Here is a 13,989-nt window from a genome sequence, read left to right as displayed (position 1 = left end):
ACGCCATAAAAAAGGATTCCTGGGAGACCCTGCTCCCCATCCAGGGATAACATTTGTTGATCCTGTGTTGTTAACATGCGATCCTGTGTTGGCATTTGCAGTTTTGGCACACGTGTCCATGTACCCATAAAAAAAAAATTAAATCTTTTTGGGGGGATCACAAACACTCCCGGGAGTTACCCAAATCCACCGTAGTTGGATCTATTGAAATCCATTAATCCATTCTCAAGTTATAGCATGACAAACAGCCAGACAGACAGACACGGCTCCTTTTATATTATCGATTGAAGAGCTCAAAGGACTTCTTCCCGGCACACAGACTTAATGAGTTACCTTTTCCTGATTAAAAGAGGCTCCATGCATCCACAAACATCTCTAGAAAATGAAACTTCTTTCACTTATCCAATTTCACGAGTTAACTTGAGCATGGAGATGGTCGGTTCACATTTCCCGTGCCCATACCTTCTCTCTCGGGTATATATAGCACCACAGAAAGATCCTGGACCTTCGAGAAAATGCGATTCTTGTTGGTACAATAACCTTCCATCTTAGACACCAATAATCTTCTGGTTCCAATGCAATATTACCCTCCACAGTCAAAATCAGCTTATTACATCAATTTCATCATTGCCAGAGTTTCAAATAGTCGCATAACATCAAATTTACATCATGTAGCAATTGATTTTAATCATTCATGTTTATGCATTTACCAATGTCGAGCTAAAATACAGCAGCCCATGCATACTGGCCATAACAGATAGCTTTTAACTGACATCTACGACGAGGAGCAATGGCCTGAATCCCCTCCTACAATTGCCTGTGGTGCTGTTATTCTATGCAAGTGTATCATTTCAAATGGATGCTGGAGATACAGTATGTGTGGTGTTTCACAGGCTAATCAGCTGTTTAAGCACGCACAACTGATCGGCTGTTTATCTCCCTCCATAAATTACTATCTCGATGGGTGATTAGCTGTGCGCATACAACGATGTTTTGTTTTTGTCAACATTTAAGGGTTAGGCACATGATAGCAAAATGCTCGCTAAATGCCTTTCACAAATTTGACCCTTATGGTTCAGAAGAAGTTAAACGACCGCAACCGCCAGCTAAATCCATGGCCACGAGCAAGTTTCCAGGCCTATTTGCCACGTTTACCTGCTTGTGGGCCCGAGGAACAAACCGGATGTCACAACGATAGATGCCTGTGCCGCTTATTAATTCAGTCAAGCAAACCTGTGCCTGCCTGTGCCTGCAAATGAGGTCACGAGTGAGGTCTAGTCTAAAGCGGTTTAAATCACCTCACAATTGACCGGCAACCAGCCTAAACCACCAAACAAAAGCAGCCAGGACAAGCCGAATTCACCCAGAGGCAAGGTACAGTGGCCTGCAAAAGTATTCACCCCCCTCCAATGTTTAAACATTTTGATGCCACCTCTACTTATTTCATGATGATTTCAAATCAAAGTTAATGTATACAGTCTTCACAAACTACTCCAGTGATAAAGCTAAAAAATGCAGATAAAATGTGAATAAGTTTGATTAACAGAGAAAATCAGATGCTTCGCAGTTGCATAAATATTCAAACCCTTTGTCTGATGAACCCTAAATCACTTCAGGAGCAAATTATTTGTTTGAAAGGTTACAAAATACGTGTAACAGGTTTCACCTGTATGTAATCAGTGGTTCAACTTATAAATTATGTTCCCCCTGTTATCTAAGTTTTAAGATGCAACTCACTTGGTCAAACAACATGGCAAACATGAAGACTAAGGAGCTTTCCAAAGAAATCAGACATAAAGTGGTGGAGAAGCACTGTTCAGGAGGGGGTTATAAGATGATTTCAAAGTCACTCATTGTCCCTTTGAGTATGGTGAAATCCATCCTGAAGAAGTGGAATACATATCATACCAGCCATAATTTACTCAGATCAGGTCACCCATCCAAACTCAACAGCCAAGCAAGCAGGAAACTGGTTTGGAATGTTACTATAAATCCAGCAATGACTTTGAAAAATATGCAAGACTCTATGTTCATCAATCAACAATGTCCCGTTCCCTTCACAAAGCTGTCATCAATGGGCAGGTGGTAAGAAAAAAGCCAAAAATGAAACAGATGCATCTAAAAGCTTGTATGCAGTTTGTGAAAAAGCATCTTAATGATATTTCAGGCATGTGGAGAAAAGTTTTATGGTCAGACGAGACAAAAATTCAACTTTTTGGTCTCAATTCAAAGTGTTACACCTGGCGCAAGCCTAACACTGCGCATCACCCAGTCAACACCATCCTTACTGTCAAGCATGGTAGTGTCAGAGCATCATGTTATGGGGCTGATTTTCATCAGCAGGGACTGGAAAGCTTGTTAGGATAGAAGGGACAATGGACGATGCAAAGTACAGGAGAATCCTTGATGAAAACCTGCTTGAGTCAGCCATAAATCTGAAACTGGCTAGGAGATTCATATTTCAGCAGGACAATGATCTGAAGCACAAAGTTAAAGCCACACTTGAGTGGAGGAATAAGAAGAAAATAAATGTTCTTGAGTGACCCAGTCAAAGTCCTGACTTGAACCCAATTGAAAATTTATGGCGAGACGTGAAGATTGCAGTCCATCGACGATCCCCAACAAACTTGGCAGAACGAGAGAATTTTTTTTGTTTAGAATAGGCAAAGATTTCACCATCTCACTGTGCAAAGCTGGTAGAGACCGACCAAAAAAAAACAACTCATGAAAGTCATTGCTGCAAAAGTGCTTCCACCAAGTACTGACCTTAGGGGCTGAATACTTTTGCAAACCACTAAATTTTGATTTGTACATGTTTCTTTTCAGGTATTCCTGATATGAAACCTCCTTAAACTTTAACAGTGTTTAATTTGATCTCTTCAATTATTAATAAAAAAGTTCATTTGGAAAAATGTTCCTACATAATTAATCTAAATGCGGCATTATTGGTAGGGGATGAATACCTTTGCAGGCCACGGTATCTTACTATAATTCACCAAATGTCCGTCCATCTGTCTGTCTGTCTGTTCGAAGGTACCGTAAAAACTGCTGAACCGATCGCAAAGATATTTTGGGTGTATAATCCTAGGATCTCCAGGAGTAACATAGGCTATTTAGTTTTCCCAATTTCAGCTTTGGTCTCCAGCATTCTCAGGTTTGGACTTCCGCATAACATTCGCGTTTGCATGACGTTCATTGTTCTCATTGTGACTATGTTGTTTTCCCGGGTGCCGCACAAACGGCTGCACCGATCGCTGCACAGCTGCACCGATCGAACTAGGTGACCTCGGAAAAAGACCTTTTATAAAGACACGGGTTGAATCCCTGCTTGAGAGAATTCTAACCCATTTCAACTGAAGGAAACACGTATCGGGAGTACATACGACATAGCGATTGTGAAAACGATTATCGATCACGATTCACGATCACCACGATCATAGTGTATCGATCACTGTGGGACATTTGGTGAATTATAGTAAGATACTGTTTAGATTTTGATGATTTGCGTGTGGTATGATGTAATGGATGTTTATATAAATCGTTTAAAACCCCCTGGAGTAAAATAGGCTGTATTGTTTTTCCAATTTTTCCAATTTCCAATTTTTCCAATTTTCCCAAACACGATGGAATAATATTTACCGTTATGAACAGTGATGTGGCTTTTATTGAAATTCTACAAATACTGTAGATTTTGATGATTTGCGTGTGATATGATTTAACGGATGTTTATATGAATTGTTTCAAATAAAAAAGCCTTCAATTTCTGATATTTTGCCTTTTCATTTGGGCCTCCCAATTGAAGCCCCGCCCAGAGGGTGGGTACCATTGCTAGTATTTAATAACAAGCAAATGGCATGGTGGAAGGAAACAAGAAGCAATCATACTAAAATACGCAATTTGGTGTCTGGGTGTCTGTCTGTCTGTCTGTCTGTCTGTCTGTCTGACGATTTTTGACCGCGATACATTCAGTCGTTACTTATCCAATATCAATCAAACTTGACAGGTGGACTAAGGGTCGTACAATGGAGGTTGTAGCCACTTCATTTGCCCCCCTCCCCACGGGGCTTTTTCTCTGCCAAGAGGGTTGCGTGTTGAGGTGTATATCCGTGTTAGGCTAGCTTTATCGTAGTGTTTTTCCAAGGCCGCTTCCAATAACAAAAGCATAATATTAATGTTATCACAAAGCAATATTAATACTAATAATATCCCACCTCCCCAAGGGATGTTTACTCCTTGAACGAATGCCATGTTAAAGTGTATAAATAGCTTAGCGTGCCGTTTTCATGTGAGCAACGGGCAAGCGGCCTCGACCAGAAGTATAAATCTACTATATAAGAGAGATGTTGGTCTGTGTGTCTGTCTGTCTGTCTGTCTGTCTGTCTGTGTTGCCATTTTTCTCAGAGATGGCTGAACGCATCTTCGTCAAACTTTCAGAGGTTCATCAGTGAGTGCCTGGGAGTGTTTTAGGCAAAAAAAAAAAAACTGGAAAAAGTTCGTTTTTTTGGATTTAAAAAAAAAACAAAAAAAAAAAAAAACGCGCCATAGTGCCGCAGCCTTTTTAAATTAATGACAGTTATATACAAGTACACATTCGCAAAAATAAATACAAAACAATCACCAGACATTTGAACACAAATCAATCAAACAATTCCGGAAGTGTACGAAGTTGGTAGTACGGCTTCTTCTTCCTGATCGACATCACACTTAACTCAGAAACGTGATAAACGCCACATTCACAAGCATATATTCAACAAAAAGGTGATGAACCCCCTTCCTTTCCTGCCCCCCCCTTCCCTCCCCCTCCCCTCCTCCCCCTCCCCCTCCCTCCCCCCCCCCTTGCCCTCCCCCTTCCTCCACATTTTGGAGGGGCAACCCCCCCCCCTCCCCCCATAGATCCCCAAACGGGCAGATTTTTTTTAATGCCGGGAACAAACATTGGTACATCACGGGTGATGAAGGTTGTGGTTAGGTTTCATCGGAATTACGTGTGTAGTTTCTGAGAAGAACGCAAAAACCGATTTTGGGAGTTCAAACCTGGATCTACTTTGACCCCTGGTAGATCCCCTTAAACCCCGATTTTTTAATGCCGTGAACAAACTTTAGTCACAACACAACAAGTATCATTTGTGCCAAATGTGGTCGCAATCCCTTCAGTGGTTTCAAAGAAGTTTCAAGTGTTTACGGACTGACGGACGGACGGACAACCGGACAACCTGCCATCGCATAAGTTCCCCTGAACTTCGTTCCAGGTTAGCTAATAATTGGCAATAATAATAATAAGGATAATAACATGACCCCCTGCTGCTCCCATAGTGAGCGGGTGTACTAGTAAGAACAAATAAATGATGCAACATTTCAGTTGGGGTTTTTAAATACAGACAAATGTGTGGGTTTTTTCCGTTATTTTTGATTTTGTATTTTCAAAGGGATACATTTTACAATTTGGGATTTCTTTTTTACATTATTTAAACAGTTAAACCATTTTTGTGCATTTTCTTGCACTGTGATAAAATGTGGTTATGTAATGTTTAGAGCAGGACAGCTTGGCACAAGTCTATTAATCCGTCATGGCATAATGGACGTCTTTGAACATCACGCGCCCACTTCCTGTCCAACCTCGCAGTGAGTGGTGTACTTATTCAGTGTCTTTTCTGAGTCCGTACTGTATACACTCCTTTTCAAAAAAAAATGAGCCAAGCTGATTGTTTTCAAATTTGGAGCCAGAGATGCACAGTACATATTCCAGTTTAAATTGACCAATGTTTCAGCAGCTAAAGCCTCCTGGGTGGTTTACAGCTATTTTTATGGAAAAATTTGTGTTTTAAGAAGTTTTGTTCTCAAAAAAAATTTTTTTTTTAACTCTCGTCTTTTCACCTTTCATCGTTTAAGGCCAATATCTCAGGTAAGACAAAACAGATATAAATTTTACACATAACAAAGGAGGATATGACTTCAGTTATAAATGACTGTAAAAGGAAGATACGACTGTTCTGTCACAAAAAAATATTCAAAGAAATATTTTACTGTGAGAGGTATACTTTTAAATATCTGCAATGCATTTTAGGGTGTTGTCATTGTTTTTGCCTGTTTACTGCACATACAGTCAAAAATATTGGCACCCTTGTACTTTTTTCAAATAACACAATTTTCTCTAGAAAATAAGTTGAAATTGACAAAAGCATTTGGTCTCCACAATTCTTTATTTCACCGTTAATATTACAGAACCTTTATTTTTGATTCAGAACTTAATATATCCTTTTAAATCAGAAAATAAAAAGAAATGGCATTGACAAAATTATTGACACCCTAGACATGATATTTGGTAGCACACACAGCCTTTGGACAAAATAACTGCAGACAAGCACATCCTATAGCCATGAATGAGCCTCCTACACCTTTCTACTGGCAGTTTGACCCACTCTTCTTTTACAAACTGCTCCAGTTCTTCCAGATTTGAAGGGTGCCTTCTCCAAACTGCTGTTTTCAGATCTCCCCACAGGTGTTCAATGGGATTTAGATCTGGACTCATTGCTGGCTACATCAGAAGAGTCCAGCGTTTTGTCTTGAACTATTCCTGGGTGCTTTTTGAAGTGTGTTCGGGGTCATTGTCCTGCTGCAAGAACCATGACCTTTGCCGGAGACCCAGCTTTGTTCACTGGATTGAACATTGTGCTCCAAAATGCCTTGATAATCTCCTGATTTCATGATGCCATGCACACATTCAAGGCACCCAGTGCCAGAGGCAGTGCATCAGCCCAAAACATCACTGACCCTCCTCCATGTTTGACTGTTAGAGAAGGTGTCCTTTTCTTTGAAGGCTTTATTTTGTTTTGTCTAAACATAGAGATTATGTGCTTTACCAAAAAAGCTCTAATTTGGTCTCATCTGTCCACAGGACATTCTCCCGGAAGGATTTTGGCTTGTTCAGGTGTGTTTTGGCAAACTCCAGTCAGGCTTTCTTACGTCTCTCTCTCAGCAGTGAGGTCCTCCTGAGTGTCCCCCTTTCATTGAGTTGGTGCCAGATGATATGAGTTGAATCTGTCGTACCTCGTGTCTGAAGGTCATCTTGAATCTGTTTGGCAGTTGATCGAGGTGCTTTCTCCACCATTCGAAGAATCCTTCGCTGCAATATTCAAAAAAGTTTTCTCTTGCAGCCACATACAGGGAGGTCCGCTGCAGTGCCATGGGCCTTAAACTTCCTGATAACATTGCGTACAGTGGACACAGGAACATCAAGGTATATGGAGATGGACTTGTAGCCTTGAGATTGCACATGCTTGGCTACAATCTTGTGTCCGACCTCCATAAGGTAGTATGCAATTAAGGTAAGGTGTAACCTTTGGTTACAAAGTGGGGGGCCTAGATAATATAACCTAGAACCTTTTGGATATTAGCAGACATTACTGCTTCTGGTGAAACTGCCAAAATCAAGACTCTCTGCTCACCTTCACTCTTTCATTCCTATTTTCTCCCGCCTCTGGAACGAACTCCCTCACTCTCTTCAATCCCACTCCTCCTTCCAGGTCTTTAAAACAGATGTTCACCACCATCTCTTATCTTCCCCCATCCAAAACCTTGATCTTTTCTACCCCTGTCAATTCACCCCAGATCCACTTTTTTGAAATACCGACTTAGAACTTTCCTGGAAGTCCTAGTTGTGTCCATGTGTTTTTTTTTTGCCTCTCCCACCCTCACCCCCCTTCCCAACCTCCTCCCCCACAAATGTTGTACTTGTGTGCTTCCCTCTCTCTCCCCATCTTGTCTCCCGCTCCCTTTATTATGTCTTATGTGTCCGTTTGTTTGTTTTTTGTCATTGTTAGCTCTTACACGAACCTCGATCTTGTATACAAAAACAAAACAAAAAAAAACGTCTAAAAGGTGCCAATGATATCGTCCGGGCCATTTTAGGATTTCTGTGTGGAATAACCTAAGATTTAGTTATGTTTTCAGCTTTTTTTGTTTTGTTCCACTGCAAACCAAAGAAATACATATGTGGATACTAAAAGACTTTTTAATTTCAACAATTTTCTGGAAGAAATGGTGCGTAATTTGAAAAAAGTGCAAGGGTGCCAATATTTTTGGCCACAACTATGTCGTGCCTAAATTGCTCTAATTTATGACTTGTACAGTTAGTGTAGGTCATGTTTTGTTGTGGTTCAATTTAAATGCCTCCAAAGAAAGAGAAATTCCATGCTGATGGGGATATTAAAATCGAATTGCTTGTTTTCTTCAAGGGGACAAGACATCTTCTGAAATCCAAAGCTCCTGAAGAAGGAGAACATCCCTATTTATTTGCCAACAATAAAGAGAATAGGTCTACAGTTCCAGAAAACTGGTTCTACTGAAAGGTAGAAGTGATCTTGCAGGCCTAGAGCCACTACCAGGTGACAGGTGACTGAAATTCATCGTTCTTCAGGAAAGAAAGAAAAGCCAATGGAAACTGTCAGGGGATTTCAGAACTGCTGAAAACAAGACTGTTTCCAGAAGGACCATTACAAGAAGGTCGACTGATGTGGATGTTGCCTCAAGAAGATGTGCTAAGAAGCCTCTATTATAATCTAAGAAAAATATTCAGGACAAATTGCACTTTTTGGCCGAATATGGGAACTGTGATCCAAACTGGTGTCAGAGAGTTCTGTGTAGTGATGAATCAAGATTTCAGCTTTGCATTGATGCCCCAGAATTTTGCATTCGCAGATCTAATGAGAGATTCAGCCCTGAGTAAATTTCAACAATTGCATTTCAACAACAACTACAAGATAATTCCCCTTCCCATACTGCAAAAGCCTCGCACAGCTGTAAGGACAAAGGACGGGAACAGTGGTGAGTTTGAGGTGAAGGTGGGAGTGCATCAGGGGTCGGTACGAAGTCCACTACTATTTGTAGCTGTGATGGAGGTGCTGGCTCAGAACGTAAAGGATGGTTTACCGTGGGAGTTGTTGTATGCAGATGATCTGGTGTTGATTGCAGAAAGTATGGATGGACTGAAGGAGAAGATGAACAAGTGGAAGGAATGTATAGAGACATTTAAGGTCTGAAGGTGAATATCGGAAAAACGAAGGTGATGGCAAGTGGTAAAGCATGTGGTGAGGTGGAAAGAACTGGGAAGTGGCCGAGTGCTGTGTGCAGGAAGGGTGTCGGAGTGAACTCCATTCAATGTACAATGTGCGCTGAGTGGGTTCATCAAAAATGTAGTGGTTTGAGAGGATCATTAACCAGTGTGGCAGCTACATTCAAGTGTAAGGTGTGCACAGAGGGAGCTGCAGATGGCGGAAATGTTGAGTTGGATCTTAGAGACGGCGTGAAGCTGGAAGGTGTGAGAACATTTTGTTACCTAGGAGACATGCTGAATGGAGAAGGTGGATCAGACTCGGCAACGGTTGCTAGAGTGAGATGTGCATGGAAGAAGTTTCGGGAACTGAGTGGCGTGCTGACGAGGAGGGGAGTGTCGTTGAAGCTGAAGGGAAAGGTGTATGCTGCATGTGTGAGAAGTGTTATGATTTATGGGAGCGAGACATGGGTAATGAACGTAGAGCAGCAACGAAGGCTGGAAAAGGTGGAAATGCGAATGGTTCGGTGGATGCGTGGAGTGTCGTTGAGAGAGAGGAAGACAAATGATGAATTCCGAAAGATGATGGGAATAGAGCCTGTGATGGATGCTGTGAAGAGAAACAGGTTGAGATGGTTTGGTCATGTGTTGAGGAAGGATGAAAGTGACTGGTTGAGAAGAGTGATGGAAATTAATGTAGAAGGAGGTAGAGGACGGGGATGACCAAGAAAGACTTGGCTAAAGATGGTCGAAGAAGAAATGCGGGCAAGGGGGTTAACAAGGGGAGATGCAGAAAATAGGGCAAAATGGAGAAGATTGTCATGGGGACCGCAAGGCTAACCCCCGCTCTTGCAGGGAAAATGGCCTTAAAATGCCTGTTGTTGTGTTGTTGTATACTGCAAAAGCCACCAAAACATGGTTGGAGAAAAAGTCCCTGAAACTTATGTTCTGGATGGTCAGAGTCCTGATTTGAACCCCATATATATAATTTTTGGGCCCATATTCAGCACAAACCTATTGGAAGGAAATTTGCAAATTCGAATCAACTTTGGGAAGCTGTCAAGCATGAATGGGACAATAATGGCATTTCTCGGTGCAATAAACTTTGTGAAAGTTTGACCAAAAAAAACTACATTATTTAAAGAAAGCTAAAGGTCAAGCGAATGCATAATGATTTGTACAGTTATTATGCCTCCGCTGATAAAGTCGCCGGAGGCAGTATATTTTCAGGTTGTCCGTCCGTCCATCCGTCATAGGTTTTCGTCACCGCAATAACTTGAGAACGGCTGAAGGGATCTTCGTCAAACTTGGTGCAGGTCTGTATAATGAGGTAAAGATGAACTGATTAGATTTTGGGGTCACGAGGTCAAAGGCCAAAGGTGAGAGGTCATGTTAGGTGAATATCCTGAGCCACGATAACTTGTGAACCAGTGATGGGATTCTGACCAAATTTGGTACACTTATGTAGAATGATGTAAAGATGAACCGATTATATTTTGGGATCAAGAGGTCAAAGGTCAAAGTCTGTAATATGTCTATAACTTGAGAACGGCTGAAGTGATCTAGTTCAAATTTGGTACAGGTATGTATAATGATGTAAAGATTAACTGATTAGAATTTGAGGTCAAGAGGTCAAAGGTCAAAGTCCTAATATGTCTATAACTTGAGAATGGCTGAAGTGATCCAATTCAAACTTGGTACACATATGTATAATGATGTAAAGATAAACTGATTAACGTTTGGGGTCAAGAGGTCAAAGGTCAAAGGTCAAAGTCTGCAATAGGTCTATACCTTGAGAACAACTAAAGGGATCTAATTCAAACTTGGTACAGATATGTATAATTATGTAAAGATTAACTGATTAGATTTTGGGGTCAATATGTTAAAGGTCAGAGGTTATATCAGGTAAAAATGTGCTAACTTGGGCACAGCTGAATGGATTTAAATCAAACTTGATACAAGTATTATAATGATGTAATAATATGGGCGGAGGCATATCAGTCGACGTCGTGACGTTGAAGAACATCGTTCTAGTTTAATATATAGTAAAATAGTTATGACAAAAAAAATGTTTAAAAAATTGACTTGGCGCGTGTGTTTTTTTTTGCACCAGAGTGTGCATTTATTTGATTTTCTTCTTTACAACGCCAAAACTAAAGTGTAAATTCGCTGCAGAACTAAAGACAAAATTCCTGTGTTTTTGCTGTGGTCCTGAAGAATGGAAACCGAGTGCATGCTATGAGGTGCAGGTACGTGTGTCTCTCTGTAGCAAGTGAGAACGGCACTCATTGGGGCACATACCTCCGGCAGGCTGTACAGTTTACATTTTGTTTACCACCGATATGCCGGATCTGGATTCAGACTTGTTCTTGTCGCCTAACCAACTCATCCACCTAGTTTTGTCATAACTCGTCCACAACTTTGAGATATTGTGCTATATGTATATTGTTTTTCACCCTGCCTCTGAATGGTGAATAATCACGTAAAAAATTATCGGATCCGGATCTTCACCAAAATCTAGTCATTTTGTCCTCGTCACATACCTAACCTCTCCAAATTTCGTCCGAATCCATCCATAACATTTTGAGATATCCTGTTCACAAGCAGACAGACAAACAGACCAACAGCGTAGGTAATAAAGGTGATATTGATTTACAATCTCATGTACTGGATTCGGACAAGCACGAGAAAGAAGTTCGAGGAGAGCGCTCGTCGTCCTCATTGGCAAAATTGAAGGACTGGTGAAAGGAAAAGACTCACCACATGTAACGAGGTACATTGAATTTTAAATAATTATAACATTGATTTTTGGGGCCATAACACTTGTTCTTATTTATAGATACTCAATGTAGACCTGGATTATATCACAGTATACACAATACATTAATACACATTAGTTGTTAGATACCGATAGATACACCCCCCACTATTGTATTTGTCCTCTGTGTCCTCTTTTTTTGAAAATCAAATATGGTAACCCTAAGACAGACACAGACAGACAGACAGACAGGTGTGAAAGCATAAATATATCGGAGCAAAGCAATTAGTACAAAACATGTCAAAACGGTCACATGTTTACTTTTGATATCAACAATTGAAAAAGGGTGACGGCCATGCGAAGTTACATATTTGTGGATCCACGTGGAAAAGGTATCAGAATTACGCTCTCCAATTATCCACCCCCAATTTCACACACACACGTGTGTGTGTGTGTAAACGCAAGTAGTATAAACCAGTATAAACTGAAACGCAGTATAAACCTAACAGAATACTTTCCAGATTTACCGTCCTTCCTTGAGTGTGCTCAGGCTATTATACGCAGGCCTGACTCATTCAACTTTCGTCAGACACATTGTGATTGTCACCGTTCAAGAAAATTGAATGTTCAAGATTCAAAAATTCAAATTGAATTTTCGACACACACACACACACACACACACACACACACACACACACACACACACACACACACACACACACACACACACACACACACACACACACACACACACACACACACACACACACACACACACGAAATACCTCGACTTGATCGCAGGCCCAAAGAGAGCCTCGGGCTCTCCAAAGGGTTATAGTTGACGCAGGGACAGTGGGACAGGTGCCCAGGGCAGCACCAGGCCTCAACTTCAAAAGCCGTGCAAAGTTAGGCAAATATGTGTTGAATTTTTCACACGAGCACGTCGCCTATACTTATAGTCGCTTCCGGATCGTCCTGCAACCTCGAGCGCCGTGGGCCAAACGTCCTTTGAACTCGTGAGATGATCGCCGTGACAAAATCCTGACTGTTTGTGGTGGGAGGAAGTCAAGTTAAGACTCATAACCGGGGGGAGAAGAGTGCGCCTGACAGGGCTCTAGACCCACTCGGCCTTGCCGAAGCGAGCATCCGAGGCACAGGCCCAGTCAACTTCCAGTCACTAGCCATTCACGGAGAAAGTGTCTGCAGTGACGTTTTCCACTGAGGAAGTTGCCGGAGACCATCCCTCCCCGCCACTAGCGCCACAACTGGTGTGCCGCTTCGGCAGTGCCTCAAACTCCGAGCCGGTAATTACACTTGCTATTAGGGCTGCTTGTCTTGTTACAATTTAAACATTCGTCGGATTTAACTGAGGATACGGAACACACGTTTATATTTCTATTTTCTTGTGTAAATATGAAGAAACAGGGAGCACAGCCTTGCTGAAAATAAACACATACTATACACCACGTGTCTGTAGGACTGCGAGACATTGTCAGGTCGTTGAGACATTTTACAAATCGTCCAAAATTCGAGATCAAGCAATATAATCCGGAAGAAAAATTCACCCAATTTACATCTATTTATTACGCACGCACACCGCTACAGAAGTGGGATGGGGGGGGAGGGGTTGGCTATATTTAGATTTAAACTTTAAAGTAAAGAAAAGAAAGGAAAGTAAAGAAAAGAAAGGAAAGTAAAGAAAAGAAAGGAAAGGAAAGGCAGGAAGGATAGGAAGGAAGGATAGCAGGAAGCAAGGGACTCAGTATAACCATTCCCTTGACTAGCTTCGTGGCATCTTGATTAAAACTGTTTTAGTATGTGCTGCACACCTTCATAAAGGGGCGTGTTGCTTTGTAGTGTGGAACAAGTTAACGAAAAAACTTGTTTTAGGGCTTCACACTTTTATTTCTTTTTAAAGTTTTAAACCAATTTTTTTTAATGTTTTTAAAACCTTTTATTTTTTTTAAATTAAATTTTGATAGATGAAAATGTACCGGAAAAGAGGACCGTGGGCCAAATTTCATCTCCAGGACGTATGGAACCTAGAAAACGAACGGCTCAAATATTTGAAATGGGCCAAACAAACAAAGTTCAGATGAAGTTAAATAAAAGTGTGTAATAATAAAAAGAGGGGAGGGGGAGGAGGGGGAGGGGGAGGAGGGGGAGGGGGAGGAGGAGGAGG

At 41.2% G+C, this 13,989-nt stretch overlaps 1 protein-coding gene across 2 annotated transcripts in view; it reads right to left on the bottom strand.

The window, feature by feature from the left end:
* Window positions 1-13,165, bottom strand: part of LOC137434123 (TOX high mobility group box family member 4-B) — a 212,944-nt gene extending 199,779 nt beyond the window's left edge. Inside the window, exon 1 of one of the 2 annotated variants that reach the window (XM_068126812.2) lies at window positions 12,593-13,165. The gene's annotated coding sequence lies outside the window, so the exon portion shown is untranslated. The remainder of the gene's footprint in view (window positions 1-12,592) is intronic. The other variant, XM_068126813.2, reaches the window with a different exon arrangement.
* Between the last annotated feature and the right edge of the window lie 824 nt (window positions 13,166-13,989).

Source organism: Myxine glutinosa, chromosome 10, assembly GCF_964187855.1.
Source record: "Myxine glutinosa chromosome 10, kmMyxGlut1.1, whole genome shotgun sequence".
Lineage (NCBI taxonomy): Eukaryota > Metazoa > Chordata > Myxini > Myxiniformes > Myxinidae > Myxine > Myxine glutinosa.
This window is presented reverse-complemented; position numbering and strand designations above follow the sequence as displayed.